This window comes from Pieris rapae, chromosome 1 (genome assembly GCF_905147795.1).
Source record: "Pieris rapae chromosome 1, ilPieRapa1.1, whole genome shotgun sequence".
Classification (NCBI taxonomy): domain Eukaryota; kingdom Metazoa; phylum Arthropoda; class Insecta; order Lepidoptera; family Pieridae; genus Pieris; species Pieris rapae.
Window position 1 is genome coordinate 4,346,547 of NC_059509.1, and position 26,130 is coordinate 4,372,676.

At 32.2% G+C, this 26,130-nt stretch overlaps 1 protein-coding gene across 7 annotated transcripts in view; it reads right to left on the minus strand.

Moving 5' to 3' along the window:
• The window catches only part of LOC110994885 (very low-density lipoprotein receptor), a 152,570-nt gene that overhangs the window by 47,246 nt on the left and 79,194 nt on the right, over positions 1 to 26,130 (minus strand). The gene's annotated exons all lie outside the window — the stretch shown is intronic.

Genomic DNA, 26,130 nt, shown 5'->3' on the forward strand with positions numbered 1-26,130 from the left:
TTGTATACATAAATTATGTATTTAAAAAAGTATTTATACATTACCAGCGGAGCTGACAAGCGTTTCAAGCAATTAGGAGATTAATCAAAGTATTAATCGAATTAAATTGCAGACTGCAGCGCAATTCACCGGGCTGATCTATGAATCTAAACCATCCAGTGCTCCCCAAACACATACACACTTATTAAGATTATGGTAGGCTTACAAGTACCTAGGTCTTCCTCCTGTATCTTGGTTGGCAGATAGTTACAATCTGTCAATCAAAATATAACTTTCACAACGCACGGAACAGAGTAAGTAAGTGACAATCAGCAAGACTCCGTGGTAAGTTTAACTCAGGCTGAATATATCCGGTCTAATAAATAAATTTTGAGAAAATGCTTGTTTCTTTAATTGTTTTTTATCCATGTTGACAATTTATTTAAGGGAGAATTTAATTAAATTGCAGTTTTATGTTTCGCAATCAACTAGAAGTGTTTTGAAGTAATCAATTTTTTTGTCTGTGTAATTATGGACAACAATTATAAATACTTACTAAGAAACAAATAAGTAAATGTAAGTGCAACCTGTATCACAAGAACGATATATGCAGGATAATTTAAATATTTAGCACTAAATTTCTTTTTCTCCACCATCTTTGTTCAAGAATCTTGCCACCCACTCCTAACCACTTGTACCTTTGGAAAGGACAAAAGACGGTGTCGGCAGAAACGCGATAAAACAAATTTATGGACTAAATTTCAGATAACACCCGCATACAATGTAACCTGGGAATAATTTTAAAAATTGTAAATGAAATTACGCATCCATAAAAAATCACGATGCTAACTATTAAAAAAACCATATAAAAGTGTTTCCTTGTTTAAAACCTAGGCCTTGTATGCGGTTTCTACTAATGTATGTTACATAAAATAAATAATTGAATGCAGGTTACAAGTAACTTAAGTTAGTGACTAAGGATACATATTATTAGTATCTAAGTATTCAAACATGGAGCCGGTTGGAGGAAGCTTATACTTATTAGTATTAATTTGATATATTTATTTTAAAATAAGTCTTGTTTGATGATTTGCTTTTTTAAAAGAGTACCTACCGAGAGTTTTTTACACCAGATTTTTCTCTCGGCCTACACCATCTGTCTTCTTTGTCGATGAGTAGGGATGCCTACAGGTTCCAATTGAATGACGTGGAATAAGTGATACCTGTCTATTTTATGTTCCATAATAAACTTATTTTATTTTATATTTTTAATAGGTCCTTTTGATAACAATTACATGTAGCACTTCTATATAATAAAGTAATTAGTGTTTCACACATCTTCCGAAACATATGACGCACTTGCATCAAATCATATATTAGAACTGGGACAAATGTCCCATTACAATAGTTATATTAAACTGTTAGATAGTAATGTTAACTAGGACGCGCGTATCCGGAGGGCTATCGTCAGATATCACAGTTGCATTAAACGTTTATTGATATCATGCTACTAATGTTAACTCTATAATTGTCTATATTGGATTTAGATCAATGCGTAATAAAGCCTAGAGCTCTGTGCAGTAATGAGTATTTCGATTATTATAACAGTTTTGTAATATGTACGTTGCCATGTCACGCAAAGCTAGGTTCTTGGAATCAGAAACGTTTGAACTAACTTACAACTACTCCATGAGTATTACCGAGATATCTTGTCTATATATTTCCTTTACTGATTGAACAAAGCCTAAATATATATTTTATCAATTAATTTTAAGTAATGAGTTTATCTAAATGTTTGATGTATGTATTATTTTATAAACGTCATTTTAAATCAACTTTAACCTAATACAATGGACGTCTGTGGTAAAACAAAATTCAAATATAGAACTTCTATTTTAGGAAAAGACATGTTCGTTTCACTTCCGGTATAGTTTTAATAATACGCGCCACGTGTTATCATAATTAGGTAAGTATATATACTTAATAAGAAGTTTGTCAAACTTTGTCGTCGAGGTGGAAAGGTGTGCGAAAGTTGGACCACAAGTTCCACTAATGAAAACCGATGTGCCATTAGTGGAAATAGTAAGAAAATATTAACAGATCGCTTCCCTCAATTTACGTGAGCAATAAATTCTTCGCGACGCGTCCCGAAATGAAAATGAGATCGAAGAGCTGTGTCAGCGAAAAAATAATGTTTGTTTGCGAACGTAACTCGAGGCCGGAGTTGACACACGTCATTTAAAAAAATATTGGAAAAGTTGTACAAGCATCTTACACTTTCCACTTAAAGAAATATTTCGATAAACCATAAAGGTCAGAGTGCCAAAACGTCACATTACTCATAACTTACAAGGGAAAATCATTTAATTTTCATGAACAAAGCACAAAGAATTAATCAATCCTTACTTTTACGATTACTAAGAGCAGTGTTGACCTAGTGGCTTCAGCGTGGGACTGTCATACCTGAGGTCGTAGGTTCGATCCCCGGCTGTGCACCAATGGAGTTTCTTTCTACGTGCGCATTTAACATTTGCTCGAACGGTGAAGGAAAACATCGTGAGGAAACCGACATGTCTTAGACCCAAAAAGTCGACGGCGTGTGTCAGGCACTGGAGGCTGAGAAGACCTAAAGAGGTTGTAGCGCCAATGATTTTATTTTTACTTTTACTATGTGGTAATAAAAAATGACATACATATCCACCAGTCTACAGATTATTACGAATTAAGGCCACCTGAAGGTACAGAGATGCGTTAAAGTATCGCGTCCAAAGTTCTTAAAAAATATTATTAATATTGTATGACTGAATTTCCGGCGACCGATATTGTTATCTATTACGTTATACAGTATAGGTCATTGCGTCGTTTTTTGACGGATACGCGCACAACTTCGCAAATTAATATACAACTTTCATGTTGCGTAATTAATTCAGCCTAAAACTCTTACGATTCAACTTCGAGCTATCCAACAAAGGCTATTTCTTTCCATGTGTACCTTAAAACCAAAAGTATATGTCAGACGTGGAACGTTAACATAACGGCAAAACATTTCAAATCTATTATCCAGTCCGCTTCAAAACTCTACAGCCCTTGTGTGCCTGACACACATCGTTGACTTTTCTGGGTATAGCTGGATCCATCTCTTCAGAGCAACTACAACAGCAAAACAGTAAAAGGCAATTATACAGTTTTAGTTGAATTATCCTGTACTTAATACATCTCAAAAGTCTAGGTACACTTAAGTACATCAAAGAAACTGCCGTAACTTTGCCCAAAGCCGTAACAATTTGTCGGACAATTCGGAAGCCATTCCGGTGGAGTTACTTATATCGGACACAAAAGAGGTTCACTTACAGCCTCATTAAGGTGCTACGGAGCGGGGCACTGAAGGAAAATTAATTTATACGTGGGCTTGTTCAGTGGAAAAATTACAGGAGGCAATTAGAAGCGACGTCTTTCTTCATTAATCGAGGTCAGACACCTTTATTCCCTAGCAAAATTAATATTCGTATTAATACCTTTATATTGTTTTAGGCGTAACTAGATCTTGTTTGTGGCTAATATCTAGCGTAATTACATTGTTTAAGTATGAAATTAAATAATAATAATTGAAAGAATGATTTCGCTATACAAGCAATTTTTTTTATTGGCCTTGTGGGCTTCGTCAGCTCAGCTGGGCCTGTTCACTAGCACAAGGGCTGCGATACTCGTATTTGGGCTGGTTCCGTCGTTGGGTGGTCAATCGTGTGAAGGGTAGGACGAAAGCTCACTGGAGTGACCGAAGTATGAAGTAAAGATTTGAGCCTTCCCCGGTGAAGGCAGTTTTTTACCCAAATCTGATTCTGATTTTGGCTTGCGCGCGACCGGCTCTTAGTTTGTGATTGCCTGCGGTGATAGGATCATCCGGATCTGTTAGAACAAGTCGGGGCGTTCTACGGGCCTTTAATGTCGGCAAGGGGTAATAATTGAAGCTTTTACGCACCAACTTCTGGGTATTGTTTAGCTTGGTTGAAGTGGCGTGTGGCCACCAACTTCAACCATTGCGCTATTCCAGGGAGCTCCAGGTCGCAATGGAGATCAACTTTCCTCACATAGGCGCGCCGGTTCTATAATAAACTAATTACTAAGTTAGTAATTAGAAACCTTATAAACCACATCATTGATGTTACTCTGTGAAAGTTATCGTTTTGTAGATAGATCATTTTAAATATTAATATAATCAATAGTAACTTTAACCCTTCATAATAAATATAAATGATTTTAATAAATTCATGTTATCAATTAATTATACTTTTTTATAGCATTTCTTTGCTATTACTTTGCAACCTAGTTGCAAACATCACATTGTATTTAACTATTAACATATTATGACTCAATGTGATGATTATTAAAATGAGAGGCAATGTACTAATTATTCTGCTAATAAAACTTTCCTCTGTAGCATAGTAAATATGATCTGAATTGTAAAATACAACTTTGTTTTAAAAACAGTCTATTAGAAGCTTTAATCAATATCACCGTTTATCTTAGGAGCTTCTTAAGTCATCGAATGGTAAAAACAAAAGCTAATTCGAGTACGCCCATCATCACACTCTTTTCCCACATATCTGGCGAGGGCCACAGCTATCTATACCTATATCGGACTAGGACGTAATTCCTATTACCAGGAATTACGTCCCTGCATCAAATTATGTATAGAAAAATTTGCCATGATTACATGTTTTTTTTGCGATAGCCTTTAATATGAGAGTCTCTTAGAATTCTTTATTTAAAAGAGAATTTGCGGTAAAAAAATGTCACTGTGTAAAAATTAAAGCTTGATGATGCGGATATAATAAATTTAATAAAAATGCATTAAACACAAGTAAATTAAAAGATTGAATACTTAATATGACATTTTTATGACGGAAATAAACTATTAGTTTATAAATTATACCATGTCATTGATAATTCTTAGGTTGAATGACTGCAAAATTATTTAATAATTAAAAATATCTCTTTATTGTTGTTACTATGAAAATAATGTAATAAATTCATATTTACATTAGTTGGAGTCTCATGTTATTGTGTTATAACATATAGCAATACCTAGGTTCAAGTAGTTTGATATATTTAGCATTGATTATATTTTACAAATGTAAAAAATCTGTTATCGATATATGAATTTTAATAGTTATACAGTATCTAAGTATAAAAGCAGGTTCAAAAAGGTTGTTTGACCTTCGTAAGTTCGGGACAAAATCGTTACTTTATTCATAATTACTGCAAATAAATAAATATAACTTTAATATATATTTTCTATCTTAATTTCTGATCCTTATCAGAAAATATAATAAATATATTTATATACTTCATCTGGAATTATAGTCCCAGAACTAAAACTATTGCTTAACTTACGTCACTATAAAATTTATTTTATTATGATATACCTACGTATACATATTATTATATCAAGCCGTGTGATGTTTAATATTATAAATCATTTGAATTGCCTAACAAATATTTTTGGTTAATCGTGAATCTGTTAAACGGAAATAGCGATTCAATAGCGAAAGACGGCATTTATTTTCTCTAAAATTTTAAGAGCTTAACTGTAATGATACATAAGACGTAAGTATGTAATATAAATATAATAGATGATGTGATCTACAGGAATTCTATTAATTAAAAATTCGAATGTGTTTCAAGTACTCCTCCGATTCACTGAAATAAAACCAATTAAAACGATTCAAAGTACGCAATTGTTACAGGTCACATACTCTCATTTACTTCGGGAAGTGGCACGCAAGCGGTAGCATCGAAGCATCAATTTAAGTGCCACAATTTTTATACTATGTGGGACTAAAATGTACTCCAGCTATAGTCTTTTATTAGCCGAGTGTTAACGTTATAACGCATCTGTTAGGCTACAATTTCGAGTGTAATAACGGGAATTTTTCAATCATGTCTTTGGTTTCTAAGAGTACATATCTGAAACGGATAAAAACGCCATTCCAGTATTATACATCTCACAACTGACCCGCTCTACACCTTTAAACAAATTTAGAACAGACATTTAAAATTAGAATTTAATACAATTTTTTTTATTGATATATTTTAAATCGTGTCCATTACCAATAAATATTTTTTTTATCAAGTAATACTTGACAGCCGATCATGAACATCCGCTACCCTGTACGTCAATAACTTCCGGTTTAAAAATTGAGATTGGACCCCCGTCTCAAACCTAATATATGGTCTAATATATTATTATGTGTGCAACTAACTTATAGGTAATAAAACCTGCACTACTCTCATCAATTTTAACAGTTTGTTACTTACAAAAAACAAAACTTAATATTTTTGTTTCTTGCCGTACTTTGGAAAGGAACAAAAATATTCCGTTACAAAAAATCTCTTAATAATATTTTAAATATTGAAAAACGTAAAATTATTATCGTCGTTCTATTAAGATTTATGTAATATTTTTTTTGTTCAATGAAATTGTTATATCGCTTCCATTTATTCAGAAATAAGAATATAGGTAAATTTATTGCGCCACGAAATAAATAAAATACGTGGTGTAATAATAGTTACACGTTCTTTTTTCAAATAACAATTGCCAATTGACATATCATCCCTTCGCGGTCGGCTGCGTCACTATGAAGTTATATCTACTTTACTATCTAATTCCGAAGGGACGATTCGAAGGCGGTTAGCGATCTCACAAAAGAAAATTATAGCAAAAAAATATTAAGTAAAACAGGTGATATAAAATCTTTGATTTCTTCTAAAACTGATTTATGTTGCCCGTAATGAAAAGTTGTGAAGGATTAATGCAAGTCAGGTAATTACCGTGACAATAAATCTGGTATTTGAACAATAAGAGAAAAATACTTCTACGTTCCAACAAGAATTAATAATAGCCATAAATAAAACCTAATACACGTCTAGGAGGTCCTAAAACCTTGAAAATTTAAGCTAGCGACTAGAGTTCCAGCATATTTTATATTGCCATGATCATAAAAGATTATGTAAACCAAAAGGATTTTTGTTATTATTTTAGTTAAGATAAGCCTACATAATGTAACTTGTAACATCATTAAACATAATTAAACCGTAAATTCACAATTTTCTCTTTGTTTTTACTTTATTTTCCGATATTAATATGAATAGGCTGACTCGCGATTCTAATAAACCGGGGTTTCATTAAACTCATAGAATTGAAGGGATCGGGCATAGCTATAAAACTGACTCAGAAATATTTTTTACTGCTCTGCAAGAATCTTAAGTACCCAATCTTGAACTTTATTAGTTCTGAATCCAGCGCTTTTATGTTTTCAAGCCTTAATGAGCGATGTTTCTTATCGATTACTTGCAATCTAAAGAGATTTCAATACTACTGAAACAAAAATCTATAGTTTCTAGTAGATATAGTTCATTCATTCTTGTGTCTGAAATACTAACACAACTTCATAACGTCAAACTAACCTGGGAAATCCAGATATTTTTTAGAACAGGTTCTCAAAGGCAGGCATCTAGGTGATTACTGATACCGCCGCCCATATACACTCACATTGCTAGAAGGCTCGCTACTGCGTTGCTGGCCTTAACATACCCCTTTGCTATAAAAACAACCAAACAGACTCAGAAATGTGTTTTCTCCATTGTCGATACGCGGCTAAACAAAGTTCTAAGTTGATTGTTAAAATTTACCACAAAGTAATCAAGATAATGAAAATATGTCGCGATATTTTCTCGTTTATTTAACTTATTTTTCCTGTTTCACATAAATGTAATTGGACTGGCTTCGGACTGAGCTATTTCGACTATTTTGTGGTTTGTTTGTTTTAGAATGGAAGCGAGAATCCATTAGGCTTTAATAAAGACTGAAGTGTCAGAAACGAAGCATGGAGATAAAAACGTTCTATCTATGATCAGATACTAAACAGAACCAAGATAACATCTCTATTTATACATCAATAAAAACTTGGAAGTTTTCCGTTTCTTAATTACATTAATAATACTTGAGCAATGTTGGCCTAGTGGCTTCAGCGTGCGACACTCATCCCTGAGAACGTAGGTTCGATCCCTGGCTAAGCACCATCGGACTTTCTATCTATTTTACATTCGCTCGAACGATGAAGGAAAATATCGTGATAAAACCGGCCTTCTTTAGACCCACGAAGTCGACGGCGAATATGAATATGAATGTTTGAAAATATGTATGAATGTATATTTATTTTTATGATATATAGGATCCGAGTGGTCGATATACAGCACATTGGCTGCCGAATACCCGGATCCGAGTGCTAGGGATGGCAATGTTTTAAAAAATGAACGAGACGCTCACACGGATCCGAGTGGACGGCACCGCTACTATGACCCCGCTCCACTCGGATCCAAAAAAAGAGCACCTAATTTAAAACTTAAACGACCCTGATTTTTTTTAATATTAAGTATTAATTGCACCCGTTTTTATTAATTTCTTCGTTTGTTAGTTATTCAATATTTTATTATTAAATGTGTTAAAAGTGCCAAAGGACTTTCTAAGCTAAGCTTCCGAAGTCCTGTCTAGATTAACGCATTGTATTTAAATTTACAATAAAAATATGTTCATTTGTTTGGAATCACAAAGCTAACTACGGTACTATAGAAAATGTGAAACCATATTTTCAAATTATCATCTAGTAGTTCATGAAATACACCCCACGTAATTGGAGGCTACAGGACACACAAGATAAATGTAAGAGCATACAAGATTCAAATTTGTTGCTTGCAACGTGCAGAACAAACGAGGCAGCAACGAGATTTATGATACGAAAGAACATCCATATTTCATAAGTTCATGGAGTTAATTTGAGTCGATAGATAAATCAAGAAACATAAAAATAATACAAAAAATCATAACTGATTAAAAAATAAGAGTGAAACATAACATAAACATATTCATTTAAATTTACAATAATACATGTATACTTGATTAACGACTCTGGGACATAACCGGAGAATATGAAACAGTTTCTATTAGTTCTGATGTTGACATTTAAATCTATTTGGAGTTTTTGACAGAGAGGCTGATTATCTATCAATATGAAGTCGAGTAAAATTCGATGTATAAATGCACAATAATATTCCAGTGGCGGTACAACCCTATTTAGGATACATTTCTATTTCATAGAGTTCCATATGTTTTCCTCCACCGTAAAAGCCAATGTTAGATACGCACACACCTCTGGGAGGTAAGTTGCATGCTGATTCCACAGACTGGCATTTTCTTGCGTATGAGTTATGGTTATGGTTGGTTCTGGTATGACTCAGTTTCTGCACTTAGACGTTTATTCGGTTCGTTGCGCGTAGGTATATTCCTGGCTAACTAAACCAGCCTGGGCCATATTCCGGGTAACGTTGGTAACGTTGACCTTCTTTTCTCGTTTAAAAAATCGCAAAAAAAGAGATTCAAAGAGAACTTTTACTCTTTACTGTATACAGTTTTATACGAACTAATGTTTTTAAAACAGCAATCAGAATAAATTTTGTCATTTGGGAATCGTTTAAAATATAGTCACTTTGTATCCCACACAGTTGATTTCCAATTAGGATGCGAACTTTGTCGCTTATATCAGGCAGACAACGAGCAATTTTGTTAATACCGCGGTTAGTAATTTGCACAACTTTGACCAATAAATAAATTTGGGTCGGTGAAATAACTGGCTTAATAACTAAATGGGCAGAAGTTTCAGCGAACTGGTGGGTTATAGATACCACTACATACAACTACTATTAGATAAATGGGGGGCTGACACATTTTTGCCATTATTTAATTGATAATTTTTAAGTCATTTTGTAGGCTTTTTTGTCTCCAAAATCCCAGTATTGTTTTTGCTTTCCGTCTGTACGTCACAATTACTATATAGAGTTACGGAAAGTTATATAGTTCTTCTCGGCCGTTCTACATCCTTAATTTGATAATTTAAATGTAAATTTAGAATGATTTTTTTATTGACTTGTATAAGTGTATATTATGTTATATGTTAAATAAATGATATTTTGAAAAACCCTACTGTATTCTAGGAAGTACCAAGTTATTATTAAAGCGTAAAGATAGTGAAAAGAGACTCAGTTCACGTGATGTGACCAACTAACCTTAATCGATAGCAAAAATTTAAGGATCAATCTGATACGAAGAAAAGCAATAAAAGCTTGAAGCGAGCTTTAGAAAAGTCATAAACGTTTATCAGCTGCACTTGAGTTTATAATCTCCACGTTCAGACTTCTTGAAAGTTTTACATATTAGATTGGAAATTATTATATCTATGTAACTTCCGGTTCTTTGGCAGAATATATGACATGCAACTTCTGAAAATACAGTTTTCGAATAGTGAAAAGAATGATTAAAATTGCTGATGGGATTACACACATAACGGCGAGATTTTTTTTATTTTGTTTTTGCGGTATTACACCTTATAATTATAAATAAAGGATGAAGTTTTTGTGTACAAGTTCAGATTAAAATACTAAGTAAGAATCGTAAATACTTATCTATATAATACTAGCGGATCCGACAGACGTTGTCCTGTCTACACGTCTTTAATTTCAAAATTTCAATTTTTAATAAGCCATTTTGATGAAAATTATTATTCAAATGTTATGACAATATCTAACGATCCAGTACATGGTCACACACGATATAACACAATGATAACAAAACTTTTTTTAAATTTCGGGACAGACTAAAATTAAAATTAGAATATTATTTAAACAATTTCGTCTAAATCGGTCCAGTCGTTTAGGAGGAGTTAAGTCACATACACACGCAAACAAGAAATATATATATTAAGATATAAGTAAAAATATATCTTTATATTTTTACTTTTATCATTGAACTTTAAGGTTATAAAAGTTTTATTTAGTACCGGATATATTTATTTTTATAAATGCGGGAAAACAGTCTGGGACAGTAAAGCAAAATCTTCCTAATGTTGGTATGTAGCATCTAAAACTCTAAAAAGAGCTGACCTCGCGAAAGCAATATGGAAGTTCGCGAGGCAGTCAGCAGATAATAAATATTTCACGCATTACTTAGATTGCATGAAATATTCACACTATCTATCACATATTGACGCAAACAATATATATTCAAAAGCAATTGTTTATGTAAACAAATTAAACATTTATATATTACCAGTACCTTAGTACAGTCCAGGTAACAGAGAACTAATGTTACAAACTTGAGTTATTAGAACTCGTAATATAAGCGCACCGTACAGGTATAAATTATCAAACTTTTTATTATTCTAATTAATTCATATAAAGTGTTGTAAGTTCAGAACAAAACACGTGCGGAGACTGTATCAAGGAGGTTTAATGTAAAGGCTCCAGGGAAACTTTGCCACAATGCAAGTCACACTTAGAAACTCTTACATAACGGCTTTTCTGTAGAAGATGAACAATTTAAGAAATTTTTAAATCCATCGACATGCTTGGATGCTGTATGACCGGTTGACGCTCACTCATGCGTACTCTAAATGTTTATTTCAAAGGTTTGGAAGGGTTGGTACGAATCAACATTGCAGAAGGGAAATCAAAAATCACCGACTTGTGTATAAAGTAAAATAGCAATAAAACAAATGAAACGTGTCTGAATTTAATATGAGGTTAAATAATTTTTTTATAATAAACGTAGTTAATTACTGTCATACAATATCAAACCATGACAATTGTGTCATATTTTGTGCATTAAACGTGATTCATGACATTTACGAAAAGTATTAAAATTAAAAATTTATTTATTTATTTAAAATAATAATTAAATATAAAGAAATCAACGTCTCTTTGAGACAGAGAGTGTTGACCGCAGATGGAAAAGCAATAATTTTAATTTGCAGAGTAACCAATGATTGGTGCATTGGTTACTGCAGCTGATACAAGATTCTGTTCGATGTTAATAATCATTACTTTATTATGCGAATGTCCTACGTTTGATACACTATTAAATTCTTGTACTCAATATCTACGTTACTTATAGCGCTTGCATAAGTTCTTTCGCTTGCTCAAAGGCATTGCATAAGTTTTTTGTTAATACGTAATATTTATTTCGGTCTGACACATTACACTATTTTAATATTATCTGTAATCGCTATTAAGTCTTTCGTTACATTATTGTCGTTATAAATAATGTTGCACCGTTTGGACAGAAATGTCGGCATTTGACTTCTCCAATCGCTTCTAAATTAAGGAAGGTATTTTCAACAAAATATGCCATAATTAAAAATATATTGTCAGTCCTTAAGTAAATATTCTTATGGAAAATAATCTATACACACTTTACTCTTGCCATTTTCCGATACTGACGAGAAAGGCTTTCGATAGTAATTCTATAGCAATTTGCCGTTCAAAGCAGTCCCTCGGGCACTATGGTGAAACGATGACTCTGAGAAAACTCGAGTGGGTTCCCATGAGTAAAACTCCATCGTATTTACATTTATACTCTATCACGAACATACTGTGACCTCAGTTCCTCAAATATGAACAACCCGATGATTTACATTCTCAGAGCGGTGATATGAGAGAGATGCAAACGTTTTTGTAATGTGACAGAAATCTTTGCCCACATTAAACTCGTTACTCTCGCGAAAGATGATTCTCGTCGAAAACTTATTGACTTTTTTGTCCCTATGAATGAACAAATAGAGTTACTATTTATGTGTCCAATCAACACTTTATCGGAAAATGAAAAAAATAACCATATGCATATGTATCATATTAAACTTATTGGAATTACTTAAATAATGTCGAAGTTAAGATATCTCAACGATAGCATAATCAAGAATTTATAAAAGCTAGAGGAAAACTGACTGAATCATACGCAGCTACGTAATCGTCACTTTATGATACTGCAGTAAACATTTACGTATTACATTCTACTTTTCATTTATTAAAATGTTTATTTTAACGCGAATTTTCGTTTGTCCGAATTTCGAATTAAAACTTAAAGCAAGCCGCTGGAATAAAAGTTTATGGCCCCAGATAAGCCGCGCTTACGTACTTTACCGTTTTCGACTTCGGCAACTTGCTACAAGGTAAAAAAAATATCAATACTTTAGAAGCTTATTAATTAATTGAGTGTATAAATAATTTTAAAAAAGTTAAATGAACCCCACAATAAAAGGTTGTCAAGCATTAATTCGGGGTTGTAGATAGGCTTGTTTATTAATATAGGCCAACAAGGCAACACTGGTGTGGCCATGTCAATACACATTGGCCTATTTTCAAATATTGCCAATATTGCCTATGAAGAAAAAATTAAGGTGGTGTATGTGTAATATAATATAACTAAATACAATGATGATAAAAAAAAACTTATATTCATTCGTAAATCGTATTTACTATACGAACGTCTGATTAGAAACTATACCAGCATTTATCTATTTTCGTCCTTAGTTTCTGTTAAAAATATTTAATCTTAATTAATCTTAATATATATATTTCTTGTGTGCGTGTGTATGTGACTGAACTCCTCCTAAACAACTGGACCGATTTAGACGAAATTTTTTGTGTGTGTTCAAGGGGATCTGGGAATGGTTTAGATTCACAATTTTGTCCGCTGGACAATGTTTTTTTAATTAATTTTCAATTTATTAGTTGTTGTTGATTTTGGAATGTTTTACATTGGATCCGACAGACGACGCTACCATCGCAGTGTCAAATTTTAAATAATATTCGAATTTTAATTTTAGTCTGTCCCGAAATTTAAAAAAAGTTTTGTTATCATTGTGTTATATCGTGTGTGACCATGTGCTGGATCGTTAGATATTGTCATAACATTTGAATAATAATTTTCATCAAAATGGCTTATTAAAAATTGAAATTTTGAAATTAAAGACGTGTAGGCAGGACAACGTCTGTCGGATCCGCTAGTTTTAATTATAATTAAAAAGCATCTTACTCATTTAATTTGAAACAGGAGGTAGAAAAGTTGACGGCTCACCCAACTCTGAGTGATTCACGTCAAAGTGCCATTACATTACTAAAATCTGGCTTCAGCGCACCCCGAAATTAACTTGATTAAATTCCGTTCCAGAAACGTAACAACTGGTTTCGGCATTAGATTTTAAAGCGAGTTTAGACCGGAAGCAAATAAGGCGAATACGGTGCGCGATGTTTACCAGTCGATCGGTTGATTGGGCCAACCACTTTGTTTCCAAGAAACATTCTACCGCTAACGAGTTTACCGGTTTCCAATGTTTCTCTTTGAATCTGATTGGACCATTATATAAGAAGGTATATTGATTACATTTCCTTACATGCCATGGTTGTGCTTAGATGGGTTGGTTAAAAAAAATATTAATTTCTTTAGATGTAAAAAATATCTAGAGCTCATTCTCGTTATTGACAAATATTTTGTTAAGGGTTCTAAAACTACAGCATCACTTTTGTCAACAGCACAATAGACTTTTCGTGGTTTCTGTGTACAAACTGCAAGGCGTGGGACATCCTATCGAAGCGAATCGGTCATTCAAAGTTCGGCTGTAGAAATCCGTAGAAAGACTCAACGTGGCAAATTAAGATCAAGCTGTGTCAACCTGTAATTGATGCAGAATCTATAATGTACGGTGTAAAGTACTTAATTTTAGATATGTAAGTAAAGGTCTAAATTTGTTGAATGACCTACGTAAATATTCCGTAGTCGACCGATTTGGCCGATTATGATCTTGAAATTTTTTATTTACTTAAAATCACGAGGAATTTTTGAATAAAAATTTCCTAGCTCAGAAATATTTGTTGATTGAAGTATTTTCTATTATTGTAAATAAAAAAATTACACTTGGTTGTCATATATTTAAAGATCAGAAATTGGTGTTTCTTAGCTGTAGTATGAGAACCGATATCTTCTGTTTTAAAAAAATATATTAAGTTTGACACCAATATATGTAGGCGATACGAAGTTCACCGGGTCATCTTGTATTAAATAAATATCGTACATCATCACAGATAGTAAACTATTTTAAGTTATTTAAAAAAAATACGCGGTTATATTAGCGATATCCTTCAACCTATAGGTATGTAAAAAGCCCACTATTTCAGTAGATACATTGCTTAACGAGATCGTGACACAAATTACGCATACACCGTAGGGGCCATGTTGCATTGTTTGACATTCGTTCCTGTTCGTAAGATGGAATAAATCGTTAGGAATAGTAGTATTGTGTAATACTATTGTATAACAAATGTAAGTATATTGAGATGTCCAATCAAACTACTTGATTTTTTTTAAAGAATATGTGGGTATGTTAGAGAGAGTACGCTGAAAACTGACTAATTTTACCGAATTGTACTGCATACTAATCACGTCGGGAATGTTGTTAATAAAAATATAAGTTTTATTTAAAAACGCGTCCATTACATAATTAAATATACGTCGTATATTCCTAAACCTATACACAATAATTTTACAATAAAACATAGCGAACACCTATAACTGCACTGACATTTTCTGATAACACTCCGCGCGGAGATAAAACTAATACCTGCTTATTGTCTACACACAGGGCGATAAACCTCGGCCCCAGGAAATAAATAGCAGACAAGCGCCGTCGTAGCAAGCACGGGCCATTTGAGAAATTTATTGAGCGCATTTCACCGCAAATAAATTGGCCAATGCCACGTGAAGTGTACTGTTAGTAATACCTGTGCAATTGTTGCTGTTTTACCTTAAATGCCTAATCCCAGCTGGTCCAGATTTAGGTTGATATTACGTGCTTGCGTTGCAAACAGTCACTTGGTTTTGATTCGCTGTAGTTCAATTTTGCTTTTACTCGTTCTTATGTTACAGTTAAAGAACGACGTTTAACATACTTTTGCGACATTGACTAGATTAGTATAGTTTTAGTATTAATGTCATTCAAAACGTTTATTGCCTGATACAGTTTGTGTACCACTTTGATTTGTACCTGTTTGATAAATGAGTACTAAAAATAAATATACAAAAATTACGTTGAAATGATTGATTGGTCCAGTTTAGCCTACGCCTAATTGAATCTGACAATACAAATACATCAAAGTATCCATAAAATCATAAACAAATTACTAAAATATTCTCAAAAATATTTTCTCTTTGACTGCTTAAACGAATTATCCGCAGAATTTTATAAAAATCAAAAGGTTAGTATAACGTTTCTCATTAATCAACGTCGTGCCCTAACGAGAAATATTTTTAGACGCCATCTCATTTGTGAAAATGAAAACAAATACGAAAATTGCAATGTACATAATTCAGAGGAGATTTAAAATCAAGTTTAAAAAAATATATTTTCTTTTTCCCTGAATGAAAAGTCTTTAATGCATTTAATCAAAGCAAATATTTCATTTTCAAAATTGATAACGGTTTGAATAAAATTCAATAAAAGTGATTTCAAAATTGAAGAGTAAATAAATGTTCATAAACACATTTTCAATATTAATTTCATAGTTATTTCAATATATAAAGTCACTAATTACATCTTAATATTTATGTCTACATTTCATATTACTATAGTGATTGTATACCAGTGGGGTTATGAGTAAGGGTCCTTTTCCATAAACTTTGTAAGTGCTTGCTTTGTAAGATTTTTCCACTCTATTGTAATCAGTCCTCAGCCAATTCAATGGAAGCCAAGATATAAATACACATAACAATTTTCCCTCAATAATATCACAAAAATATGTAAGCTCACAAAGATATTTTCCAGGATAAATTCCTCACATATATAAAGTTTTTGTCCCATTTCCGTATAACCCTTTCCTATCTGAACGTCTTAGCCTGAAGAGACCTATTGTGATATATATTCAAAGCTCTATTATATCCTAAGAAAATTTACACGACGCTCAAAGGCCCGGGCGCTGCACTTTATTAATTAATGGCTGCACCAAGTGCTACTATTAACGGTTAATGTGTGTGAACGGCGAGAGTTGATTGATTAATTAATTAGTACTCTCGTTTCACTAACGAACTCCTACGTTCGCCGAAAAATTATCAACTCAAAAGTATCAAATATACAAAGGATATACTATATGTTGTATTACAGAATAGAGTCTGTACTAGTCTTAGCTTTTTAAACCCATTTAATTTAAATACATCACAGACTGTTTTGCTTTACAAAATAATTATTCAGCTTCAATTAATTTATTCTCTAAAAAAACTTATGCACTATGTAACTTAAATACTCCTTTATAGGACAGGCTTTTAAGAATTGGTACTCTCTTTTCTTGAAGAACCCTAAGTCGAATTGGTTCGGAAATACTTCAGTGGGCAGCTAGTTCCACAAAATGGTGGTGGCAGCAAAAACTGCCTTGAAATACGCACAGTTGTGGAACGGCAGACGTTGAGGTGAAACGAGTGGAACTTTCGCATAACAAATACTAATTCAGTTTAAATCCATGACTTTTTGAAAACACTAGACTCAATACAACCTACTCCTTTATATTAAAACTCACCTTAAAATTATGTTTTTATAAAATGAAATTCATTCTAGTTGGTTGTGACTTCATAAAAGTCTTAGGTTGAAGCATTGTTACAGAGTTCTATTGTTCTTTATATGGCCGAGGCTTTCAGCAAAAATGTGCGGTCAATCTGAGCGGCCGCTCCCGCGGGAAATGAGCTTTATTCTCAAAATGCAAAATGCTATGTAGATATCTTAATTATAACGAAAATGTTATTTAGTATTTATTATTATAGTTTATGTATCTTTCTTTATATTGTCCTTTTAAAATATATTCTCTTAAACTACGATTAATGTGTTGTATTTTAATCTCTAAAACCCTTGATTTATTACCAATTCTTTCTCTCGCTTTAGAATCGAGTGTTTGCTGCTTGCTAAGAAATATTTTTGTTCATATCACTGAGGTTCTAACGCCCAACTATAGGGTTAAATACATCTTGAAAATGTCATAAATTAGTACTATTAATTAATCTGAAAAGTAGTGTCGTTCTTAAACTGTATTGAAAATACATGAATTTCTAGTTTAATATTTTTGTATTACCCAGTAACTGACACGTTGCTATACAAAGAATTTAATTTATTTACTGAAATTAAATAACATAATCATTACCGCTACGAGTTACCTTTTCACTTTACATTAACCGGTTTAGGGATTTCATGAATTTTCTAAACATTTAACTGAAAAGTAAAAAACGGAAATGCAAATTAAGGAAAACTGTTTAAAATGGAAAATTGCGGGAGTTTCCCTTGTTTTTACACAAAGCCTTCTCGCTACATATGACATGGAGCTGAATAGATTATAAACTTTTGTGAAGTCAGCCTCGCACGCAATAAATTTTGTTTGGGACGCTCCATAAATCAAAATGTTATCTATGAGTACGAGCCTAGAATATGCGAGGCTTAATAAAATATAAGGAACATAGAAACTTATATGATAAACTGCGATTTGATTGTAAAATTTTTGAACTACGAACAAAATGCTAATAGCAAAAACGAATTATCCCTATATTAGACCTTTATTTCTTATTTGTTTTTTTAACGAATAACTCCTGGCGATATTACTAAGTTATAATGAATCGTAAAATTCCTAAAAAACCTAAAGGCATACTTACGTTCTACACATATTTTTATCAATATGTAAGTACCTGCATGTTAATGAAAATGCTCGTGTTTTAAAACGAAGTTATTATTGATCAAAGCACTAAAGCTTCAATCACATTCACTTAAAGCAATAGCTAAATTGGAAGAAAATTCCAGACCACATTCAAACACTCACATTTGAGCGAAGTGCTTTTATCGAATGCAATGGGAATGACACGTGCCCACTCCGTCTGCAGAATGCCCAATAGCGAATAACCTAGTGAATGCATCAATGCATTTACAGCGAATATGCATTAACATCATACAGATTGGTCTTAAGAGATCCAACAGGCATCAGTTTTGAAGTGAAACTTCTTTATCGGCGTTGGAAAAAAAATTACCATCACATTTTCCGGTTACGCGTCACATTTGTCCTTTTTTGCCATCTTTTTCTTGTCCGTATCACGACTGATTCGAAGAGATTCGAAGCCATTAATAAATAAAAATATATAATAACAAAACAATCATAGTAATAATTCTATGAAAATTAATGAAATTCTGTAATAATCTTAGTAGTAATTAGGTAAAATGAAATAATTGTATTATTTATATTCATGTCTATGATAATAGAAGCCTTTTGTTACATTTATTATAATTTAACTTTATTTCTGTAAAGAGTAGATAGTAGTAGTAGATCATTTTTCAATAAATACGGGTATAACCGTATTTTTTGATAAAGAAGTTTCACTTCTTACGTGTGTACACTAGTATACGAATACTTTTTTTTCAAATATGCACCGAAAACTTACTGAGGTGTTTTAAGATTGTGATATGTAAAGGTTCGCGTCAAAGAGCGAGATACTTTTATCTAATTTTAAGATCAGATATACTGTTTATTTTGTAAAGAGTTTAAGATCTTCGCAACAATGTTTTTCCAAATACGTCTTCTTCATGTCAGCCTGCATAGGTTGACTTTGGCAATCGTTGAATATGTACAAGATTAGACATATTTATAGTATCTCTTATTACTTCTGTAAAAACATTTATTTGATACGTGACTGAAATAAACGTTCCAAAATAAATATTATGAAACACTTCATCTAACTAAATATTTTTTTAGTAGTCTTCGCAATTACACCTTGTTTTATGTTAAACTAAAAGTAAATTTTCCTATGTTTAGGGTTTTATCGAACTATGACAATCATTGTCAAGACATTGATTTTTTCTACCACAAAAAGAGAGATGTCAAGAAGTACTTGGAGAAGCGGGAAGACTCCGATTTTTTTAAGTAGTAGTTTTTTTAAGTAGTAGTTATTAATACATTCTTAGTATGATTTGTTGCTTTTTTTTTTAATTTTTCTGTTTTTTAATTTTATTCTTTTGTTATTCTTTTAAATGTAACTTTGTCTTTTAATGCTTGTTTTCTGTTTTTTATACATAATTTGTTAATCTGTGTAATTTGTTTTGGCTTTGTGTTTTAGTATTTTGTATAATATGTATTAAGTAAGCTGCTATATTACTTATAATTAAATTAAATTTAATAAAATTAAATTCTAATCATTATTGGGTTCGTCAATATTGTTGTACATTATGGACAAAAAATATATATACTCTATAATAGAGGGTACACTGATATAAATGTGTTTTGTTTATATATCTTACCGCAAAGCATAGTTTAATAAACTAATGTAGAATTTTGATACATTAACACTCGGTTAGTAGCAGAATAACGAGGCCACATAATCACACGTACAACTTTCCTTTGTTTCAGACTACGGGAGTGCCGGACACTGGAAGCCTGTTATCTCAATTCGGAAAACTAGATTCTGAAACTGTTTTCAATTTGCATAACACGTAGATTTGATTTATTTGAGAAACTTTAGGCGTCACTAGCTAATGTTGCAAAATATACAAAAGCGAAGAGCGTACCAATACCGTACCAATTCTAAAAAGGCCGGCAACGCACTCAAGAGCCCTCTGGCATTGAGAGTGTCAGTTTGCCTACTGTTCTATAAAAAAAGTTTAATTATATAACATTCAATTTAGTTGTAAAAATTGTTACCTTATATAATGTAGCTGATGAACGTTTGTTATTATTGTTATATTCCAACTATAGACATACGAACAAGTAATACCCAATTTTACAGATTTAATTAATAAAATTTTATACTACGAGTAAGAGATGAGATATATTATTATTTAGGTTTTACCAAAGCGAGGTATCAAAATCTCCGTCTTCTTATTGTGTGGCGTACATAATTCCAAAGCTTTGTCTCGTCCAACTTAGCAATTACGGACTTTGTGATACTTTTCTCAGCATTATCGTTATATGTAATTATTTAAGATGCAGATAAGCTATTAATAAGTATGTCATTGAACGCCTAAATCAAAATATATGAAGAAAAAGTAGTCCCGATACTGTGAATAGAGACTAATAATACTCCAGACAATATTAAAACAATAGCTCTTTGCGATGAAGCAATTTTTATTTCAGTAAAAGTTCGTGAATCGGATGGTTGGGCACGTAGATTTTGTAGTCCTCCAGTTTAGCGAATGTAATCCCAGTGGGTTCGAACAAACCGCCATTACTCTGATTGATTCTCACTGTAGTACAGACCTGGTTACAATATCAAGGACGAGAGAAATTTGGAAGAGCAGGAACGCTTTCAATTTGCGCTAAGCCGGTCCGCCACAATTTGCAAAGGGACGACTTAGAGAAATCCCTTTCAGAAACTACTTCTTTTTCAATATGTAACAACTATTTTGTATCCTTTGTCCTTTCGAATAAGTTGAAGACTTTAAAAACAAATTATCTTCATGTTTAGTAGAATACATTTCTCTTATATGAATCCTTACCGAAATTCTCTTACAACTGTCGTTCATTTAAGTATGTAAGTGATTGAAGAAGGATCAGTACCATTATTGAGTGCATCATTTGGGAGTTGAGATGCCATATTCTTGAGATTAATTTACAATTTCATTAAATATAATTTCCACAACTTTGATTACGTGGCTGTTATCAATAATCATTTGTAGTAGAACATACTAATCAAGGGACCAATGTTTAGTTTACATGTATGTATACATTGTAGACAGTACGAGTGAATATTGCACAAACTGGCTGCTGCTATGAAATTCACGACGTGAGTCGGTTGACTGACTGATTAGAGCTGTGTACGTTGAATATCATAATATGCAAATACAGGAAGTCAAGGAGGGCTGATTGCGGTGAGAAAATTTCCCTTTCTTACGAATTCAGGAAAAAAATTCCATCTCAGAATTACACATAATATTTAGGCGACGGTATTCGTTGAGTTTTTTTTTCTTTTGTTAAAAATTTACTACAAGCAATGGCTAACCACGTAGGACTTATTATTATTATGCTATACATCAGATAATTATATTTTTAAATATTTATTCCTCTTTATATCGCTTTTCAAAGCTAGAGCCTATTGCTAAGGTTAGTACCACCAACTTATTAAGAAATTACGACCAATATTTTGTTGGTCGTAACTTCTTTGCCTCTAAAGGACAGAATCCTAAAATGTAATCTCTTCTGTGACACACATTCTAAGTTCGAAGCTTGGATTGAATTTCGGTAAAACAATAATTGTTTCCAGTCCGTAGCTATGAAATGAAATTAAATGTGTACATATGACGAAAATTATTCATGACATGACGTTGAGATGTTTATAGACTTTTTGTCGATTTCTTAATCGATAAAAAATGTCAAAAAATCAAGATAAAAAGTACGTAAGTACCGCGACGCTGCTACCAAATATTAGGAATTATCAAATATTAGGAAAAATAAACTATTCTGAAATTCCATATCTATATAATAATAAACATAATATTAGCCTATTATGTTTTTGCCGCTTTGTTATAATGGGATTTTATAAAATCATAATTTATAAAATATAATAGTTTAATAACATGGCATCCTTATTTGTGGCATGGATTAAAGCCACCACTATCCACGGCTTCCGTAACAAAGATCCTAGAACGTACTTTTAACCTAACAGTAAACTCAAGTAAGCTGGTATGAATGCGCGAGCTCCCTGAATAATCTCCATTGATGTTTCACCCAGATTCACCTAATTTTCGTGTTCACTGAAAATTGAAGAAGTCCCACGTGAATCCAATTTCACGGGAACGGTAATCTCATTAGCGACGTCTGGCATTCATTAACATTTATACGATTCCGCGAGAGAAAACTTAGTTGCCTTTCACTAAGAACTTCTGATGCACTAATCTAAATTCGACCGAGCCCAGGTGCGCCAATATAGTTGCATGCAACCATTTTGAAACTCACAATTTATGCCCAAACTTTCGCCTTGTTATTTTATAAGTTCTACCGTCATTTTTATAAATTGATTGTTCAAATTATTAACATTAAGAAAAGTAATGCGTTGATAACGATTAAGGAAAATATGTTAAAGTGGGTGCAGCTTGTCTTTGGCTCTAAAGATTATTCTAATAACTTTTTCAAATTATTAAAGACTTTATTTTGTTTTCTGTCAGGTAAATCTTGCTTAAAATTCATTTATTCTGATTGAATTCCGAATAGGGATATTAATTAGCGTAATCAAGCGTTGTGTTTTATTAACTACGGATTTAACGTTATCGCCAATTTATGGGTGAGCCATAATTAATTATTTATTTATGTAATTAACTATATGTACATTACGAAATTGAATGTTTAATGAAGTAATAATTTAACTATTACGCTCACAAATTAAACAATACTCGAGATTATTTGAATTTTTGATTAATAATAAGCACTAACAATAACATAATTTAAAGAACTATAATGCTTGTTTGTTTACGTGTATAAAGCAAGTGTTAAAAGTACGTGATTTACGTACTTTTAACACTTGCTGGCCAGATAAAAGATATGATTTTTTTTAAATTTGGATTTGTAACGTTATATTTTATTTTAACATATTTTATTAAACTTTACGTAATATAACAACAAGCTTCAACTTCAAGTTTCAGCATTACACAAACTTATTCATACGTAGACACCCCTTTTGATGAATCTATGTGTAGAACTAACTATCTTATTTCCCTCACACTGATCTTTTTTTTTTCTATTGGACCTAGAAAACAAAAAAAGACTAACGTAAGATATACTTCACAAAGATATTTCCAATAATTACAGCACGCTTCTAATGGAGGCAACACAAGACAAAGGCAGGAAACTGGTTTCCTCCCTGTAAAATCCCAGAGGACAACGAGAACCAATCCAGCGGAAATAGAAAGTCAAGTGTGCAATGCTTTAAGCTTTGTACAAACGAACAATCGACTTTTATACCTTAAACGTGAAAAATCATTGAGAATAGCAGTAGATAACTGATAAAAATTGAAGTACTATATACGAAAGTAATATCTTAAAAACTGTAAAATCTTATACAAATGCAAATAATATTTATACGCCAAATTGGTAAATCTGTATTAACTTAAGTTTACTGTATTACTAAAGTCAATACAGATTTACCAATGTATATGCTAGAAATGTACATTTCCATTATATATGATGTCTACATGGACAGCGCTATGCAAAACTCATTATAAAATGTAGGTATATTTCAATATACCAAAATAAATATTTCTTGACCACTTTCATATATCTTTTTAAATTACTTTACTTATTAATTCTCTGCATGATTTCTAATTGTTATCGTACATCTTACAAAAAATATGAACATAAAGTTGAAAAGTCGATGTTTTTTTGTTCAATATAGAAAATCTCATTGTTTTGATTATAATAAAAATTTCTGTTCACATCACATTTGAAGTAGTGGATGTCTCGTCTGCGCGTATCCTAAGGCGGAAGATAAATCCTACAGCAGTTCCAACGCTTTCCGGAAAGCTCTGAGAATCGGGTTACGTTTTGCTTTTAGCGTGGATTTGAAAAATACATCCGCAGTTACTGCCTTAACATAAGAGTTTAGGGAAAGAACACAGGAAATTATACAAACATTCGCCTAATAAAACTAAATTGTGTTTTGCTGCTAGCGGCAATATACTATGTTATAGTACAAAACAACAAATTGAAAGATCTTTTTATAGTGTATTTCGTTTACTATATTATTATAATTACAGTTTTGTATTTCAAAATAAATTTCAAGTCCAGACGTTTAAAATTACAAAAAACTCAGATTCTCCATTATACGTGAGTCTATATAAATATTATAATTTTATTGGCCCAACCACGAAACGATCGACAAAATTAACTTAAAGTCTTAGAGTATATAAAGAAAACACTTTTTCAGCGAATTGAAGCCATATATTGTTATAAACTTATAATTATTTTCACACGGTCACAATGACCACGCACGCTGTAAAGCTATAAGCACGCAAAACGTCGGGAAAAATATAAAATTATGTAAAATAATTATATGTTTCTAATAATACATAACATGAATCCGTTGAAAAAGTGTTTTCTTTAAACGTGTAAAAGTTATGTTAACAAAATACAACTTAGACCATGTTGAAAATTTACGAAATGTTTAAACTCATGAGCATGTCAAGATATTCTAATCAACTAGTTTCTTGTGACGTCGCGACGCGTGCGGAAGGTTATCTCGGTGACCAGACAACCCCGTCTGACCCAATTAGTTATCTCCGTTCCAGCTCCCATTTACTATTGTACCCGATTTCTATCAATAAATAACCTTGACATCACAATTTATCTATAACTTATTATATTCAATTTCTTTATTAGACAGAAACTGTTTTTATTTATTTTGAGAAAAACGGAAATGAAACAAGTTTACTGTCACAGATTTTACGTTTCAAAGAAACTTATATTAAATAGTTTCTATACATTATTTGATAAGAGTACCTATTTCAATTATTTTCATAACCCCGTTCTTAAAGTTACTGTTTACCTTGGTTCCCTGTTCTTACAAGTATTTAATATTCGAACACCAAACCACAACAGCCTTCATGTAACCACACCAGTTACCTGTAAAAGAAAAATCAATAATCAGTGAACCACAATATTGCAGAACATGAAATTAGAACATTACAAAAGATATGGGTGCGATTTATTTGCGTACGAATTTTTAACATTACAGGCTTCAGTGGGTCTCCGGGAGGCCATTATTCACGTGCCAAACCACCTACCTCGCAGTTTGTGGTCAGCTCTTGCTAATTTATGACCCTTTAAGTGCCTCAAATGGGAAGCGTGCGAAGTTTGGTCAAAAGCTACAAACGACCCTACAACGATACATAACTAAGGACGGTTTTAGTGGCTTTATTTAGCTAAAATCTCAGGCGTTCAGCCATTAAATGATTGTATTTTTTTTCGTAAAATAAAAATTATGAAGTCAGTAAACTTGCCTAATTTTAAGTAATGTGAAATTAGAAGCATTACTAATATGTATTTATTTATTGACGTTCATAAGTGTACATTGAGTTACCTAAATGAATAAATGATTTTTGAATTTGAATTTAACTAAGCTAATTTTTAAATGCTCCCATTACACGTTGAGAGAAGCTGAAGACTGAGTTCCGAGAGGAAAAAGGTAGCTAATTTATTAAGTATTCACAAGTATATGTATCACACAAAGTATGTAATTTGTAGCTATTATTATTAGGCTGTATGTCA